The 20083-nt window shown below is 39.1% G+C and overlaps 1 protein-coding gene and 1 long non-coding RNA gene across 7 annotated transcripts in view; one reads left to right on the top strand and one right to left on the bottom strand.

Annotated features, from left to right (window-relative positions):
* Positions 1-20083, top strand: part of LOC126470094 (uncharacterized) — a 1674514-nt gene that overhangs the window by 1519709 nt on the left and 134722 nt on the right. The window contains exon 13 of one of the 6 annotated variants that reach the window (XR_007586124.1): positions 1554-1919. The exons of 4 other annotated variants lie outside the window; for them this stretch is intronic. The gene's annotated coding sequence lies outside the window, so the exon portion shown is untranslated. Of the gene's footprint in view, positions 1-32; positions 347-1553; positions 1920-20083 lie in introns of those variants that run through there. One more of the 6 variants, XM_050097652.1, reaches the window with a different exon arrangement.
* LOC126470097 (uncharacterized) overlaps positions 1-20083 on the bottom strand; it is a 306248-nt gene that overhangs the window by 238201 nt on the left and 47964 nt on the right. The gene's annotated exons all lie outside the window — the stretch shown is intronic.

Below are 20083 nucleotides of genomic sequence, written 5' to 3'. Positions count from 1 at the left end.
TTTCAATGTTGAAATTTATTATTTATTTGGAGAAAATGTCACATTCCAGAATGTGTGTGGATACAACCAAGAAACAATACTGCCTTTGCAATTTTACTAGACTGCTGTGTTCCCAGTATTGTGAAGAAATTTGTTTTTCTTATGTAGAGTTTCTTAATATTATTGTGCAATTATTGTTGAAGATTTCTGACAGGACCAGAAATAATAAGTATTATTAGGGAGGTAATACACAATACATTCCAGCCACATAGGAAACAATGTCTAAGATATTTTCTTAATGGGTTTCTTTGTAATTGTATAAGAACTGTCATTTTACTCTGTGTGATGAATTGGTTTGAAGCTGAATATTCTGTTAAAATCCTTAAACTTATTTTCAATGCCCAAATACTTATACCATTTGTTCTAATTTGGCTACTGGGATTTCATAATGGCTTCCAGTCACTTTTGGTTACCATTGGCATGATGCAGAAGTTGAAGTAAAAATTTCAATGGTATGAGCAGTGTTGTATCATTCTGTGTTGAAAGCAATCAAAACAATTTGATTTTCCTTGTATTGTGTCTTGCCTATATGCTAAATTTGATGATTGCATTTGATGGAAATTCAAATGAAAATCTAAAGTGATGAGTGTTAATAAATGTTCCATTTAGTGTGTTCTTTTCTTGAACTTCAGTGTAACACACTCCTGAAGAAATATTTTCCCTTTATTGTTCTACACACAAGGAGCTTTTGTCCTTCCTTCTCATTAATTTGAATGTGCTTAAAAATTAGAATATTGCTGTGTGTCATATGTTATTGCAATAGATTAAGGGTATACTCCTTCATAGTATTCCATGCCTAGAAATGTTTTGTTGATTAAATTGATGGCTGATGATTTAACAAAATGTATTTGCCATCCTTTTGTTGTGCTGGTTGGAAGCATCACTCGATGGCGAATTTAGTCTGCTAATTTCTTAAAGAAATACATGAAAATGAAACAAACTGTAGATAAACAGTTACACAACAGTAATAACGCAAGAATTACAGTAAAATTTAGAGAAACTAATATATAGTATTTTGAGACACATATAATATGGTTATTCAAACATGACCAAAATGTAATATTGCTGGGAGTGTAACTGTACTATCTGGATGATGCTTATGCAACATTCAGTGTAAAGATTGAACGTAGTTAGAACTCTGCAACTGTTAATCAAAGTAATGTCTGTAGAAAAGCATGTTTGTGAAAAAGGAAACTAAGCTTCAGCAGTTTCAGAAGAGAATTGGTGTAAGTATCACTAGTCTGAGTGTATGTAGAGAGTAGACTAAGAAAACAGTTGTTTGAATTCATTTTCCTGTTTCTTCTTTCAAGTTATGAAGTAATTTTGGAATACATAACAAAAAAATTGATATACGAGAAGCTGTTAAATATAAGTATTAAAACTATTGAACAAATAGGCATTATAGTTAACAACATTTTATTGTGTAAGAGTTGTTTGTATGTGTAATATGACTGTTCTGTCACATATTGATGAAATTTTCACATCACTCGTTATTTTCATTGTTGAAATTGCAGGTAATATCTGTTATATATAAGTGTGTGTGTGTGTGTGTGTGTGTGTGTGTGTGTGTGTGTGTGTGTGTGTCATCAAAGTAAAAATGTGGTGTGAAAATGACTTAATGTACTGGTATTTATTTGAATACTATTTATACTGTTGCATTGTTGTGGCATTAAACTCCCTCTCAGACTTTGTTCAAAATATTGAATTTGAAGGTGCTTCTTGAATTTTTTTGTGCTACCACCCATGGTTAGATCTATTATTAACCAACATGTACATATCAAATATTCATGTGGCATGAGGTGCATTTCTGAGAAATGTAAGTAATAAATTGCTTGTAAAGGATCCATGATATTTAATAAATGGATACTAATTCAGTCAAATTTTGTCATGAAACACAATAAAAATGATTACTTCTGTATACATGTCCCAATTAAACCATTTCAGAAGTAATGCTTATATACATGCATGAGTTACCACCTCACTTAAACAGTAAGTATTTTCAAAACTGCACCTAAAAAAATCACTAATGTACTATAGTGCAAAACAAAAACTTAGTGAGCCATACTTATGACACTGAATTAGTCACAGTTTCTGTAAAAATAAATGAATAAGTAAATACTTTCTCCTTACACTTTTTGTTACTGCAATGTTATAAGGCATTTCAAATTTCTTCTGAGACAGATACACTCTTACACTTCCATTATTCTGAGATGCTAATGTTCTCATATTGCTTACATCTGGAACAGAAAAAAAAATTCTCCACATAGGCAGTTGTGACAGTAAAAGACTTACTTTTCATCTCACTCAAGTGTGGCAATAAAAATAACCAAATTATCAGACATATAGACTTTATTAGAACCTTATCCTTTTTCAATATAGAAAGGATTAGATGATACATTAAAAACACTACTATGGTCTCAGATATGCATCAATTTGTGTGCTTCATATGAGAAGCAACTTGGTGACACTTCAATTTCTTTAGAAGAAAAAGAAAAATTCATACAGTTAGGTTTAGTAATGATAATCTGTGCAGAACCTTCCGGGTGTCTGTGATTTAAAGACCATTATGAAAAGAAACTATGCAGAAAATAGTTCACTATGCACCCATATTACCAGAGCATTTTAAAGTTACTTTCATACCACTAAATGTATAATTTAGGTAGCTAATCTCAAACCCTAATGAATCCATCTCCATCCTTACCCCAGTGACACTCCAAGGCACACATCTTCCACATGTTCCCCAAAATCTACAAATCCAATGATCCTGTATACCCCATTGTAGCTGATTATTGTGCTCCCACTGAAACAAGAATTTCTCTCTTGTTGACAAACACCTCCAACCAATTGCACATCAAAGATACTAACCACTTCCTTCATCAGCTCTTCAGTAACCACACGCCTTTACCTCCTGGACCCATACTCATCACTGTAGATGCCATCTCCGTATACACAAACAACCATGATGCCCAAGCCCTCATCACTATTGTACACTATCTCACCCAATGTCCTTCAGACTTCAAACCCACTACCTCATTCCTCGAACACCTTACCAACTATATACTACTACTACTACTACTACTACTACTATTATTACTATTACTTTAAGGGGAAAGTATATAAACAAATTTGTGGCACAGGGGCCACACTCATGGCACCCTCCTATGCTAAAATACCTTCCTAGCCTTTCAAAACGCCAGACACCTTATCTGATGGAGGTCCATTAATCATATAATCCGGACTCAGGTCCAAGACATCCTATCCTCAGTCCTCCACAACCTTCTCTCCCACCTGCTTCATCTGGTCCTGCTTATTCTAATATTCCACCTTCCTGCACATTGACCTCCACCTCTCCGGTGACACCATCCACAACTCTGTCCATACTACAGCCATTAACCACCAATAGTACCTGCATTTTGATAGCTGTCATCCTTCCCACACAAAAAAATAACTCCCACACAGCCTGTTCACCCATGGGCATCATATCTACAGTGATAATACTCTTGCCCAGTATGCTGAAGGTTTCATGGGGGTGTTCATACACAGGCATTCCATCCCTCCCCCCCAAAAAAAATCTAATACTTAAGCATATTTCCCATGCCATACCTTCAGACAACCCTAACTGTCCCACCACCCCCAAGAATCAGTTACAAAGGAATGCCCACCTCATCACACAGTATCACCCTGAACCATATAATTCACCAGCATTCTGATTATCTATCACATCTGGAAATGAGACATCTTACCCAAGATCATTTCCACCCTTTTTAAAGTGGTATTCATCTCCCCCCCCCCAATCACCCACCAACCTACACATCATCCTGGTCCATACCTACACCACTCACACAAGGAACTCCTTGTAACAGGAATCACATCGCCATGGATGACCCAGGTGCAAGACCTGCCCAGTTCACCAACTCGACAATTGCCACTCCAGTTGTGATGCAGGCTTACCCCACACTGTTAGGTGCAGGACCACATGTGAAAGCAGTTGTGCCATGTACTTACTCAGCTGTTGTCACTATACCGTTTTTCTGTTGATATGACAACCAACCAACTGTCCATCAGAATGAAGCCACTAGCAAACTGTGGCCAACAACAAAGTTGACCACCCAGTGGCACAACATGCAGCTGAGCCCAAGATGTTAAATTTCTATGGCTGCTTTACAACCTGGGCCATCGGAATCTTTCCCTCCACCAGCTTTTCTGAACCACACATATGGAAGTTAACATGTGTGTGCCTGTGTGTATTTTCGCTCCCTAGCACGAAGAATTTATTCCAAAAGTTAGCAAGTTCTCTCTATCTTTTGTGTGTGCCTGTTGTTGACTCAACATTTCTGCTGTTTGGTGAGGGGGTATCCTTTACTCCTAAATTATTTACATTCTACCAGAACGTCACTACATATCAATACAAAACTTACACCTAGAGTATGCATTAGGGGTAGGAATTTCTTATTGAAGAGTCTTAATAAAATAGCCAAATTCTTGTAAATCTCTTTGTCTTGAGAAGAGTTAGATCGTGCTGCCCTCTCTTCATAATACATGCTAATTAACATACTGTTGTTGTAAGAAGTATTTGCTAGGGGTGCAGCTATTGTGTAAGCCAAATGACAACTAGCCACAGTTGTCACAATTGCAAGCACAGTTGTTAGAAGTAAAAAATGAACAGTTTGGATGGTGTTAAGAGCAGTGAACACATTTTATTTTTTCCTTCGAATAAATTGTATTTGCTCTTCCACTGAATTAGTCTAAACTTTTACTTTGTTCTAAACATCACATTCAAAATATTAAGGTGCTTATTCACAATCCATGAAGATGAACAAGACACTTTTTGCAGTATATAGCCTGCAAATAATTCTTCTTCAGTGCCTTAAGAGATGTTTTGACTGGAGGTTCTCCACTTCATCCTGTTCTGAACATATTCCTTCATCCATTTTTAATGTTGTCCTTCACTCAGTTGCTCTTTCTACCTCCTCATTCCTTCCACTTTCCCTCTAAAATTATTTGTTGCTAACAATTCCTACACAGTAAGTGTCTCGGGCAAGCTTTTTTTCTGTTTATGATTATTTCTAATAATCTTCTTTCTTCACCTATATATTATTTCATACTTAAATCTGTCCGTCTGCTTCACCTTAAGCAGTCTTTTCCATGATCACATTACAAAATTTTCTTAATATCCTTTATCTTTTTCTTTTTAACTGTCCACAATTCACAGCTGCATAACATTGTACTCCAAAAATAACTTGGCAAATGTTTTCCTCAGCTTCATGGGAATTCTTCCAACTGTCCCCCTTAAAACATTTTCTTTCTCACAGATGTACTCCTTATTTCTTCTGTACAGCTCCTATTTCACGCCATTAAACTTCAGAATTTAACACAAACATATGTGGTGCTGTAAATGCGACACTTGAGTACCAATTGTGAGTAAACCCTATCTAAAAAATTTTCACAATAATGTACGAGCCCGGCATTATAGGATTGATCAAATTAGTGCAATATTAACAAGTGAACTCGAGCATATCTCGGTGTTATGCATTTATCAGCACTGGCTAACTCCTGAATTAGTTCAACATACTTTAATAAATTAGTCTTCCTATTCTTGCAGAAATAACAGAAAGCAGTAGGGGGTGGCTGTTTACATAAAAGAAAATATAATTTCATTGCCTCACCTGACTAAATGTAACAAATGTAGAAAAAAAGTAGGAAACTGCAGCAATAAACATTATTAGGTTCAACCTAGTTATTACTACAGTTTACTGATCACCATCGGGAAATTTTCAGGTTCTTTAAATAAACTGCAATTCATTGTTCAAGTAAATATTGATTTCCTCACAAAAAGTAGAAATTGAGAAGCCCTTTTGAACCCTGCTACATTCTACAATTTATTGGCTGATGTGAAAACTGCTACCTGAGTAAGTGGCATTTGCCAAACAGAAGAGTTAACACAGAACTTCAATAAAAATTTTCAGTGCATACTTTAGTCAGCATCATCCTAAAATACTAAAGTTGAAAATAAAATGTATTGTTAATACATGTCTATAAGAACCACATGTACATGCTACAGTCAGCCTCGTCTACCTCAATTTGGCAATAGCCTGTCTCCATGTCCATAGCGCTCACTGGGGGACAGGGTGGAGATCCGTTGTATTTTCTGATGAAAGATGGTGCTGCCTTGGTGCCAGTGACAGCAGTGTGTTGTTAGGAGGCTGCCAGCTGAGGGCCTGCAACCAACCTGTATGTGTGCTAGACATACTGGACCTACACCTGGGGGTTATGATCTGGGTTGTCATTTTGTATGACAGTAGGAGTGCACTAATGGTTATCCCATGGACCCTGACTGCAAATTTGTATGTCAAGTCTGGTGAGTCGGCCCATTGTAGTGCCATTTGTGAACAGCATTCCAGGGTGTGTTTTCCAGCAGGATAACGTTTGTCCATGTGTCGCTGTAACCAAACATGCTCTACAGTGTGTTGATGTGCTGGCTTGGCCTGCTTGATCACTAGGTCTATTCTCCATGGACCTGCCTCATTGTGCAGCATCTTCAGTGATGTCTTGATCATCTGCTCATGGTGCACCAACAATGGCTTTCGTTTTTCCACTGACAAAACTGTTTGCATGAATTTCTGGTGGTGCAGTTGGTGTCTCCCACCATTTTTGCATCTTGGGCCTGTTGCTCTTCCATTCGTTGAAACTACAAAATTCCTGGGGCTCGTGCTCGATAGGAAACACTCTTGGTCCTCCCATGTGTCTTACCTGGCAGCCCACTGTAAGAGGTCCCTCAATGTCCTACATGTCCTCAATGGTACTTTCTGGGGTGCACATCAAACCACCATCATCCGTTTGTACTGGTCCCTTGTCTGTTCAAAACTAGACTATAGATGCTTGGTTTATGCGTCTGCATGTCCAGCCTTCTTATGCCGTATCAACACTACCCACCACCATGCCATCCATTTTCTCACTGGCGCTTTTGACAGTAGCCCAGTTGAGAGTCTGTATGCCAAAGCTGCTGAACTGCCTCTGTCCTACCACCATGACTTTTCTCCTCAGCAGGTATGCATGCCGTCTGTCTGCCATGCGTGGCCACCCATGCTATGCCTCATTCTTCGATAAGTCCTTTAATTGCCAGTATGGGATATGTCCCTCTTCTCTGTTACCACCTAGAGTCAGCTTTTGGCACTTGCTTCAGCGACTTAACTTCATATTACCTGCAACTTTCCCAGTGGGTGTGAACCCTTCACCATCTTGGCTTCATGCGGCAGCCTGTGTTCACCTTGGCCTTCATTCACTTCCTAAAGATACTCCTCCAGCCTCACTCTATTGCATTCAGTTTCATGACCTTTGCATGGAACTTCAAAATAGTACCTTTGTGTACACTGATGGCTCTCAGACTGACTGTGAGGTCGGGTGTGCCTTCATCATTGGTGACATTTTTCAGTATCAGCTTTTGGCACATTGCTCAGTACTTACAGCCTCTGTATCAGGCCACAGAGTAAATCCAGCAACACAAGCTTTTCTATTGCATCCTCTACTCACTCTCTCAGCGCCCTTCAAAGTATCTGTCTGCTGTACACTGCCTGTCCTTTAGTGCAACGGGTCCAGGAAAATTGTCACTTGCTCATTCTTGATGGAGCCACTGTGCTGTTTATGTGGGTTCCTGCTCATGTCGGTCTGCCAGGAAACGAGGCTGCTGGCACTACTACCAAGGCTGCAGTCCTCATACCTCAACCCACTAGTTCCAATATTCCTTGCAATGACCTCTGTGTTCCCATCCGTCAGGAGGTGTTGTCTCCTTGGTATCGCCATCGACCCTCCCTTCGTGGGAATAAGCTCCGGATTATAAAGCCTCTCCCAGTGACTTGGACGAGTCATGCTTCGGTAGCTCAGATGGTAGAGCACTTGCCCGCGAAAGGCAAAGGTCCTGAGTTTGAGTCTCGGTCGGGCACACAGTTTTAATCTGCCAGGAAGTTTCAATTGTTCAGCTTGGTATTGATAGTTCTTGGATGTCCTGAGTGATACCATGGCAAATTCTGCCCAACTGGCGAGTTAAATCATCAAAATCTTAGCTGGTTGGATGGCCCTGCCCATAATGCTCCAAATGTTCAGAACTGGGGAGAGAACCGGTGGCCTGGCCAAGGTAAGGTTTGGCAAGTATGAAGACAAGCAATAGAAGTTCTCACCTTGTACAGATGAATGTTACCTTTCTCAAATGTAATCCGGTAATCCAAGGATGGCTCTCATTGATTGAAGTAGAACTGATGAGTCCCACTTGAACTGAGCCCCAATGATCAAATCTGCAAACGTGTTTATCTTGTAAAATGTTTAGAACAGAGATAGATTATGTAGAGTATCATTAATGTACGGCAATCTTTCTTCATGGTTTTGTTCAGTTGTCAGAATGTGAAGGTTCAGCTGTTACTACAAGGACACACTTCAGGATGGGTTGTGGCTGCTCATAATTAGTGATCCAAAGTTCTTGACCAACCACAATGCTAATGGTCACCACTGATGTTATATTTCTTCTGTAAGCCTGAGCAGATTTTTGCACTCAACATAAGCTTGACATCTTAACTATAACAAATGACTGAAGCTATTCTCGTTGACGATCGCGGTATAACATCTTCAATAGCAAACAAATGTCCAAAGCAATCTTTGTTATGTGTACATATTGGTATGGCTTCATTGAACAGCAACTCATCTTCCACAATCTGCGAGTCCTTGTGGTACTCGAAGAGACTCATCTGAGAGTGACACCAAAACTGCTTTCTGTTAAAATGATATTCACCATGAAGATAACATATTTAGTTGCAGACAGGCACAGACACTGTTATACATTAAAGCTCTCAACCAAAGCCTTGTTCAACAAAGAAAACTCACACTAATGCATGCAAGCAAGCACATTTCATGCATGCTACCACTGGTAGCTCTGGCCAGAATGGTCCAATATTGTTAATGTTCTAACCTGGAGTTTCTGTTGTTTGATTCTGTTAAAATGACAAATTCAAAAGTGCGTGTTGTAAGGGTCTATGGGTTGCACACAGCCTTACAGTACGTAACACGTGCTTGCTAGCTGACCTATCAGTTATGACAATTTGCTTGGTCAGTACACGTGCGTCTGGCTGCAGTGTGATGCAGGGAGTAAGTGCTGTATTAACTAACGTGGCCTCGGGCTCGAATGTGTGTCTTTTGTTAGCTCACCATGGAGCCTTTTGATACAACCATAATTATGTCGTCACACACAGTGATGATGGGTGCATGTAGCATGTGTGTTTTATAATCAGCCTTTGTTAATAAGACTGTTTAAACTTACTTCTCGGTGTTCGCATATTGCCGTACCTCAAGGACGCACTGCTTAGAAATCCTGACAAATATTCCATCTAATTGCCATCTGGGGCAACAACACAAATAACACCCTTATAGTGTTCTGTCATTAACAGATACTCTTGCATTACATATTCCTGTCAGCTGCACCTATTGTCAGTTTGAGACCTTCAGCAAAATCAGTTTCATATCTTGGAACATATTCTTCTTTAGTTGCAATGGTAAGCATTTGACCTTACAGAAAAAGAAAATCCAAGTCAATTAGAGCCCTAACTGGTTAGACGTTAATGATGATGTGAATGTTTCTGTCATCTTGGGTAACTGTTGTACATGGAGGTTTTTCATTAGTGGTCGCCTCACCTTCATAAATGCTAACAACACTTAGTTTTCCTGAATTTGGTGGCTAGGCAACTGCACAATAACAGTGCTGGTTCCACCCCAGATTATGACATTATCCCTATGTCACTGATAAAAAGACTTCGGTCCCCCTCCCGACACCCACCTAGCATGCGGTGAGGTCATGTGTAAATTTGGTGGAAAAATGAGGCTGATACATGTTGAGGTGAATTCCGTAGAAATGTTGGAACACACAAGGCAATACTGACCCTACAACTTATCTTAGAAGATAGGTTAAGGAAAGGCAAACCTGCATTCTAGCATTTGTAGATTTAGAGAAAGCTTTTGATAATGTTAACTGGAATACCCTCAAATTCTGAAGGTGGCAGAGGTAAAATACAGGCTATTTACAATCTGTACAAAATCCAGATGGCAGCTATAAAATTAGAAGGGCATGAAAGGGAAGCAGTGGTTTTGAAGGGCGTGAGGCAGGGTAGTAGCCCATCCCCAATGTTATTCAATCTGTATATTGAGCAAGCAGTAAAGGAAACATAAGAAAAAATTGGAGTAGGAATTAAAATCCATAGAGAAGAAATAAAAACTTTGAGATTTGCCAATGACACTGTAATTCTGTCAGAGACAGCAAAGGACCTGGAAGAGCAGCTGAATGGAATGGACAGTGTTTTGAAAGGAGGACATAAGATGAACATCAACAAAAGCAAAATGAGGATAATGGAATGTGGTTGAATTAAATCAGGTGATGCTGAGGGTATTAGAATAGGAAATGAGACACTTAAAGTAGAACGTGAGTTTTGTTATTTGGGAAGCAAAATAACTGATGTTGGTTGGAGTAGAGAGGATATTAAAATGTAAACTGGAAATAGCAAAGAAAGTGTTTCTGACGAAGAGAAATTTGTTAACATAGAGTATAGATTTAAGTGTCAAGAAGTCTTTTCTGAAAGTCTTTGTATGGAGTGTAGCCATGTATGAAAGTGAAAAATGGATGATAAGCAGTTTAGACAAGAAGAGAATAGCAGCTTTTGAAATGAGATGCTACAGAAGAATGCTAAAGATTAGATGGGTAAGTAATGAGGAGGTAATGAATAGAATTGGGGAAGAATTTGTGGCATAACTTGACAAGAAGAAGGGATCGGTTGGTAGGACACATTCTGAGGCGTCGAGGGATCACCAATTTAGTACTGGAGGGAAGTGTGAAGGGTAAAAGATCATAGGAGGAGACCAAGAGATGAATACACTAAGCAGATTCAGAAGGGTGTAAGTTGTATTAGTTATTCAGAGATGAAGAGGCTTGCACAGGATGAGTAGCATGGAGAACTGCATCAAACCAGTCTCTGGACTGAAGACAACAACAACAACAACAACTACAACAACCACCACCACCACAATCACATGCTGAGGTTATGCCCACTTCCCACCTGGGTCAATAAGAATCCGGCTTCTCACACTTCCCGTCCTCCCTTTATTACTAGATCTCCATCATACTAGGTCAGTTCACCATACTGAGACGAACATCAGCAGCACAGTTATCCTACTTAAAAATGGTGGTAAATATTACCATAAATACCATAATTTCCAAAGTTACATATTCTGCAAAATGGTGATATAATTTACAATGTAAGACACCCTGATGTTACAGTATGTTGCAGAGTTGTTATAAAATAATGGTGGTATGACATTAGCTGTAGCATACCCATCTCTCATTGCCATTTTCTATAATTTTACCGATTTTCCACCAATACCAATGCCTCCATTCTAAGATATATGTAAATAAATGACTGAAAAAAATACGGCAACACTAAACAATAAGTAAAGTGTGGTATTTTAACAAATACACAAACATTCTGAGTTAAATTTCACAATGGAACAAAATACATATCAAGTCATGTACCTTCATTATTAGTGCATGGCGGCAATATAAGACTGCCCCTCGTAGCCTCACAAAGAACTGTGCAAAAAATCATTCACAGCACAATAAATAAATCTACACTTAACCCTTTCATGGACAGTGGGAAGGTATCTTTCCACATATCGTATATGATTCCCTCACTGCCCATTGAGTGAGGACAAAACAATCATACACCATCATTCAGAAAATGTAGTGATGTCAGGATTTCTAGGAAATTGTAGCAGCAACTAAAGCTGTGATATATTTCTGACAGGTGGCCCAGTATTGCTGCAACTTATAGAAATAGTCTGAAACATGTCAACCATTGCCAACACAGTGTTTAGCTGTCAAATTACCCTGTGCCAGCACACAAGAAGCACATTCCTATTTATTTCCTACATCTACATACATACTCCGCAAGCCACCATATGGTGTATGGTGGAGGGCACGTTGTAACACTACTAATCATCCCCTTTCCTGTTTCAGTTGCAAATGGAACTAGGGAAAAAAGACTGCTACTTGCCTCCATATGAGCCTTAATTTCTCTTCTTTTGTTTTTTTAGTCCTTGCACAAAATATATGTTGGTGGCAGTAGAAACATTCTGCAGTCAGTTGCAAATGCTGGTTCTCTAGATGTTATTAATAGTGTTTCACGATAACATCATCAACTTCCCTTCAGGGACTCCCACTTGCATTCATGAACCATTTCCATAATACTCGTCAGTTGACTGAATTTACCAGTAACAAATCTAGCAGTGTGCCTCTGAATTGCTTTGATGTCCTTTAATCATACCTAGTGGGGATTCTGAACATTTGAGAAACTGAAGAATGGTCATACTAGTGTTCTATACACAGTCTCCATTATGAATGAATTACACATTTCTAGAATTCTTCCAGTAAAGCAAAGTCATCCATTCACATTCCATACTACCAACCATAAATGATTTTTCCATTTCATATTGCTTTGTAGTGTTGTGCCTAAATATTTAATCAATGTGGTTGTGTCAAGCAGCACACTCTAATACTATATTTGAACATTACAGGATTTTTTTCTCCTATTCATCTCCATTAACTTACATCTTTCCACATTTAGAACAAGATGCCATTCATAACACCAAATAATAATATTGTCTAAGTCGTCATGTATCCTCTTATACTCACTCAATTAGGACACTTTCCTGTACACTACAGCATCATCAGCAAACAATTGTACGTTGCCACTCACCCTATCCTTCAGATCATTGATGTGTATAGAGGCTGAGTGGTTTTGTTACACTTCTCTGGGGCATTCCTGACAATACTCTTGTCCCTAAAGAACATTCACCATCCTGGATCCTGGACAGTGTACTAGGTACTACCATCGGGTACTTGAGTTAATTCTTGCTGCTTGTTGAATAGAAAACACATGTTTATTTTAATAGAATGGTATAAGGTAATTTACTGAAAGCAGTGTCCTTCAGCAGCTACAATCTTTTCCCACTTTTTGGCAACAGATGAATTCCAGAATTAAAAATTCAGATTCTTTTGAGGTGGTCCACCTGTGGAGCCAGTTTCAAGATTGTTAAGAGATCTGAAGTGCTGTTCAGAAAGCCTGCTGCCTGGATCAAAACAAGTGGTGATTGGAAGGGGTGATGTCTGATCAATATGGTGGGTGGTATAAGACATTCCATCGAAGTCCCTTTGATGTTTCCCTGACTCCATTTGTGACGTCGTTTGGCATTGCCATGTCTCTGAGTATATTGTGGGCATTTGTCTTTAAGAGTATGATTCAAATTGAGTTATTGTGCTTTGTAGTATTCGGCATTCACTGTCTGACCCAATTGCAGCAGCTCGTGGTACACCACACTCATCAGGATGTGTTTTCTCACTCACTTCAAAATTGTTGTGTTTGAATTGTCAAAACCAATCTCTGTAATTGTTTCTGACAGGGCATGTTATCCATACACTTTCACTAACAGAAAATGACTTTCTGCAGTAGATTTCCTGGGATGAGAGCACAAGAGTAACACTTCCTGCAAGTGGTGTTTTTAGGTACAAAACCCAACATGTTGAAGACACTAAACAGATATGTTCTTTTCACTCCACTTCCAAGTCACACACTGATCTGAAAGCCTTATGTTACTGTTGCTAAATATGTTCTGTTTTGCTGTTCACTGTGTTGCACTAGTACATCTACTCCCCTCCCTTCATCAACAGTGAGAATTAACTCAAGCTCCCAATACTTAAGAAGTCATCAAGCTCCTCACACATCTGAGAATCTATTCCATATGCTCAGACTATCATTAACTGCAGTGTTCAACTGTATAGTTGAACACTGCATCAAATGCTTTCTGGAAATCTAGAAATGTGGAATCTACCTGTTATCCTTCATCCATGAGTTGCAGGATATCATGAAAGAAAAAGACAAGCTAACTTTTGTACCAGAAATTCCTTATAAATCAATGCTGGTTTGTGGACAGACGTTTTCGCTGTCTCAGGAAATCTATTAATTTGTGGTGTCGTACATTACCACACCAGGCAAAACACATCCCGAGGTTGGCAGTAAACCATGTGACAGCCTCATCCATCAGCAGCAATCCTGAGGGCTGCACCTGCTGTATATGCAAGCAGCACCACCATCTAGGCAGCTTAAGGAAGATGCAGCACTGACCTCATCCAGTTTGATAGTGGATTTCCTTGAGTGCATTAGCAGTTTTATTCATAGTCTCTCTGTACTATGTTGTTTATGATGACTAAGCTCTGACTAGTGGATTTATGGAATACAGTTGAACTTGCTGCATTAAAGTCAAGTTACTCAGAGTACATCTACTTCTAATTATTTCTGCTTTCTGTCTAAGGCCCACCTTTACCTCAGCATCCACCCCTGGCAAATCTAGCAATATTCCTGTTAGAATATGCTCAAGAATTCAGCAGAAATCAACGTTAAGATTATTAATCTGTAATTTTGCAAGTCTGTTTGTTTACCCTTCTTAAGTACAGGAGCCACCTCTGCTTTTTCCAGTTGCATAGGACTTTGTATTGGGTGAGAGAGTCATGATAAATGCAAGCTAAGTAAGGGACCAATGCTGAAGAGCACTCTCTGTAAAACTAAATTGAAGTTCCATTCAGGTCTGGTGACTTACTTGTTTTCAACTATTTCTGCTACTTCTCAGTGCCAGGAACACCTGTATATATGTCCTCCATAAGGTAGTCTGTGTGACAGTCAAATGATGGTATATCTGTAAGATCCTACTGTGTTAATGATCTTTTAAATGTTAAACTTAAAGCTTAAGCTTTCCTATTGCAATCTTCTATTGCCACACCAGATTGGTTCTTCAAGCAACCAAATAAAAGGCTTTGACCTGCTTAGTTCACTTTTTAAGCTAGGTGATAGTTTGAGGTTCTTTGATAAATGCTGAACAGGTGATACGCAGGGAGCAAAACCAGATCATACACAAAGTAAAGACTCTTTGAATGTCAAGATATTAACAGAAAATTGTCAAAGCATTTGTAACAAAGCCCCTGAATTTACAACCATCCAGGAAAGCTGTTGCACTCAAATTATATTCAGAAACGATGACCAGAATTCTTTTGGGTTCTCTGCAAGAGCTTTTCACTGACAAATGATGGTGGAGGTTTTGTATGCTTCGAACATGAGTCTTTGTACAGATGCACAAATTTCTACTTACTTTTATCTGGTGACATTTCTGCATTCATCTTGTATACTCAGCGTTTTCTGAATTTTATTATTAAACCCCAGTGAGTATTTTCCACCCTTCATCCACCTACCCAGCACATACTCCTCCAGAACATTATTTACAATCTGTTTAAACTTTGCTCATAATTCCTCTATGCCCATCATATTGGCACTAAATGATGTCCATCATTGTCTAAGTAGGATGCTAGTAACTGCTTATCTGCTCTTTCCAGCATAAAAACCCTTCTAGCCTTCTGGACAGATTTATTAACTTTAGTAACTATCATTACTGGGATGGCATCATGACCACTGAAACCTGTCTCTATACTGGCACTGTTGATAAGGTCAGGCCTGTTTGTAGCTACTAAGTCTAAAGTAATTTCATTGAACTAGCTGCTCAAGACAGTTTTTGGAAAATGTTCTCAGAACTACTTCACAAGACTATCTGTCCATACTACCTGCAATGAATCCATAGGCATCCTAGTCTATACTTGGTAGGTTACAGTCACCTCCAACTAACACTGGATGACATAAACTGTTGATAATGTACAGCAACCAGCTACAAATTGGTTTTAAATTACTTTATTCAGAAAGTACTGTTGCTGATTTTGAACTTTTCACAATTCGCCATCAGATGTTTTTTTTTTTTTTTTTTCATGAAAACAAATTATACAGTTATTTCCTCTGAGTTGCCCTAGGATAAACAATAATTCTATGGCAACTCAGGGGAAACCAGTGTATAATTTGTTCAATGAAAACATGGAAAAACCATCTGATGGTCAACTGCAAAAAATTCAAAACCAGTAATGGTGATTTTTGAATAAAGTAACCTAAAACCAATTTGTGCCTGGTTGCTGTTCACCATGAACTACTTGTTTCATATAACTGCCACAGTCTCCAACCATGTCTTTATCCAACAAAACTGCATTAACATTGGGTGATCATGGTACTTCTGCATTGCTGAACACATGCTTTCTTTGAATGAGTCTACCAACTGATATAACATAATTGAGTTGCTGGGAAAACATCCGATGATGAATTCACCTGGGCTGGTTAGACACATCCAGATAACTTCACACTCAGACACAATTTCAAAGTTGGCTCTGTATTGGCTCTAATTTCTCAAATTTTCTCCTCATGGTCAGTTCTAAAATTCCTGAAGTAATGGCACGCATTTCTTTCCATTTCAATTAGTTACATTAATATAAATAAGAGGTACTACCTGAAAAATTTGTATTATATGAGAAACAGAAAAAATGTCATTAGTATACAGGGGGGGGGGGGGGGGGGGGAGGTGACAGTAATATGTTGTCCAACTCCTCCTGAAAAGTGTTGTCCTGAAATTTCAATAGTAAATATTTCTGTGATGCACAACGCCTCTCTTTTAATGTCTGGTAAGAGTGACCTGGCCATCCTTTTTAATCTTCCTCAAGCTACCTCCCTCTCTTCAATAAAGAAGAAACTGTTAGTTCTGAAAGCTTGGATAGGTTATGTACTTTAATATACATGTATCAGCAGTAAAGTAAGTTATGGCCAGCAATTCCATCTCAAAAATTTTATACTATTCTTGAGTGCATTTTCCTTTTGATATAACTGAACAATTGTCTTTTTTACAGCCCTGCTCATTGTGCTAGTGACTAATTAGCTGTCCTCATGGACATATTTAAAAGAAGTGATAGAATAACTTAGAGTAGTAAATACTTCTTTCCTTGACTGGGAGTGTGACAAAGCATTTACTCAAAAGTGATAGTGACAAGACTGACATAGGTTTGGACAGTTAGCAAATTTTGGTGTCTACGATGAAATTCTGTAATGAAACTTACAAGAGATTAAATGTGGATGCTGGACTGCGTCAAACTTGGACCCTCACTTTGTTTTCAGATTGTGGGAGACATAATGTCAGATTGAAGCTTTAATTTGGTCATTTATGTTTGCTTGTGAAACTTAGTTCATGAACCACGGGCAACGTATGAGTGGCCATGTAAGTGGTCCTGACAGTCAGGATACCAGTTACTTTGAATTAAGGCTGGGCATCTCGGACATACTCTGAGTCGTGGTCACCTTTGTGCTCAGACGGCAAAGACTACCAAATCCACCGGTTAGTACCTCAACTGTTAGGGGTAAAACTCAATGAGACCCGGAGCAAGTAAGGCTAGCAACCTGCTTCCCTGGTACTTTAAATATGATGCTGGCAACAATCAGAGCAAAATACCTCGGACCTTTGGAGGTGATGGAGTCCCATCTCTAATTGACAAGCCAGGGAGTCCTACAATACGATTCGGCAAAAGAATGGTAACAAGATGGGAGCTACTAATATCAATAGGGGCTACTATGGGAAGAAGGTAGAACTGGCAGAGGCTGCAAGTAAGATGGGGTTGGACGTTTCAGCTGTTAGTGACATTCGGGTAAGGGGTGAGAAAGAAGAGGAAGTGGGAGAATACAAGATATATCTGTCAGGAGTCAAAGCAGGAATAGCACAATGAGGTGTAGGGCTTTACATCAGGAAAGAAATGGAACCCAGCGTAGTTGCAATAAGGTATGTAAATTAACAACTGATGTGGATAGATTTGACAGTGTCTAGCAAGAAAATTAGGATTATGTCAGTATATTCGCATTGTGAAGGGACAGATCAAGATAAGATGGATAGTCTTTAGGACGCATTCTGTGATGTAGTTGTTAGAGTAAAGGACAAGGACAGTGTTCTGCTCATGGGTGATTTTAATGCCAGGATTGGAAATCAAACAGAAGGGTATGAAAAGGTTATGGGTAAATTTGGAGAGGATATGGAGGCCAACAGGGACAGGAAACAACTCTTGGATTTCTGTGTCAGTATGGGCTCAGTAATCACAAATTCCTTTTTTAAACATAAGAACGTTCACCGGTATACTTGGGAAGGCAGGGGAACCATATCTGTCATTGACTATATAATAACAGATCAGGGATTCAGGAAGGCTGTGAGGGACACACATGTATTCGGGGGATTCTTTGATGACACTGACCACTATTTAATCTGCAGTGAAATTGGTATTGTGAGGCCGAAAGTGCAGGAGGTCAGGTCCATATGTAGGAGGATAAGGAAATCAGGCACAAGTACATAATAGTGATCTCATAAAGGTACCAGTTAGTTGAATGTTGTCAATTACAGTCATTGGAAAAGGAATGGACAAGGTACAGGGCCACAGTACTAGAAGTGGCTAAAGAATGTCTTGGAACAGTAGTACGCAAAGGTAGGATGAAGTAAACAGCTTGGTGGAATGACACAGTCAAGGCAGCCTGTAAAAGGAAAAAGAAGGCGTATCAAAAATGGCTACATACTAGAACTCAGGTAGACAGAGGAAGTTATGTTAAAGAAAGAAACAAAGCCAAACAGATCATTGCAGCATCTAAGAAGAAATCTTGGGAAGACTTTGGGAACAGGTTGGAAACTTTGGGTCAAGCTGCTGGAAAACCATTCTGGAGTGTAATTAGCAGTCTTTGAAAGGGAGGTAAGAAGGAAATAACAAGTATTTTGGACAGGTCAGGAAAACTGCTGGTGAATCCTGTTGATGCCTTGGGCAGATTTTGAAGAGTTGCTCAATGTAGTTGAAAAAATCAGTAATGTTTCAGATTTTGATGTACAGTGGGATAGGAATGATGATGGAAATAGGTTCACATTTGAGGAAGTGGAGAAGATGGTCAATAGATTGCAGTGCAATAAAGCGGCTGGGGTGGATGAAATTAAGTTGGGACTCATCAAATACAGTGGAATGTCAGGTCTTAAATGGCTACACAGGATAATTGAAATGGTGTGGGAGTCAGGACAGGTTCCATCAGACTGGATGTAAGCAGTAATCACACCAATCTTTAAACATGGAAACAAAAAAGATTGTAACAACTACAGAGGTATCTCTTTAATCAGCATTGTAGGTAAAATCTTCTCAGGTATTGTTGAAAGGAAAGTGTGAGTATTAGGTGAGGACAAATTGGATGAAAATCAGTGTGGGTATAGGCCTCTTAGGAGTTGTCAGGACCTGATCTTTGGCTTACGGCAAATAATGGAGAAGTGTTACGAGTGGAACAGGGAATTGTATCTATGCTTTATAGATCTAGAAAAGGCATATGACGGTAAATTGATTTCATCGTTCAGAGTAGTTTCAGGGGTAAGACAAGGCTGCAACCTGTCTCCACTGTTGTTCATATTATTTATGGATCATATGTTGAAAACAATAGACTGGCTGGGTGAGATTAAGATATGTGAACACAAAATAAGCAGTCTGGCATATGCAGATGACTTAGTTGTGATGGCAGATTCGATTGAAAGTTTTCAAAGTAATATTTCAGAGCTAGATCAGAAATGCAAGGACTATGGTATGAAGATTAGCATCTCGAAAATGAAAGTAATGTCAGTGGGAAAGAGATATAAACAGACTGAGTGCCAAAGAGGAGGAACAAAGTTAGAACAGGTGGACAGTTTCAAGTACTTAGGACGCATATTCTCACAGGATGACAACATAGTGAAAGAACTGGAAGCGAGGCATAGTAAAGCTAATGCAGTCAGCACTCAGTTACAATCTACTCTCTTCTGCAAGAAGGAAGTCAGTACCAAGACTGAGTTATCTGTGCACCATTCAATCTTTCGACCAACTTTGTTGTATGGGAGCGAAAGCTGGGTGGATACAGGTTACCTTATCAATAAGGTTGAGGTTACGGATATGAAAGTAGCTAGGATGATTGCAGGTACTAGTAGATGGGAACCATGGCAGGAGGGTGTCCACAATGCGGAAATCAAAGAAAAACTGGGAATGAACTCTATAGATGTAGCAGTCAGGGCG

This window comes from Schistocerca serialis, chromosome 3, assembly GCF_023864345.2.
Source record: "Schistocerca serialis cubense isolate TAMUIC-IGC-003099 chromosome 3, iqSchSeri2.2, whole genome shotgun sequence".
NCBI classification, from domain to species: domain Eukaryota; kingdom Metazoa; phylum Arthropoda; class Insecta; order Orthoptera; family Acrididae; genus Schistocerca; species Schistocerca serialis.
The sequence above is the reverse complement of the archived record's forward strand: the minus strand, read 5'-3'. Positions and strand labels throughout refer to the sequence as shown.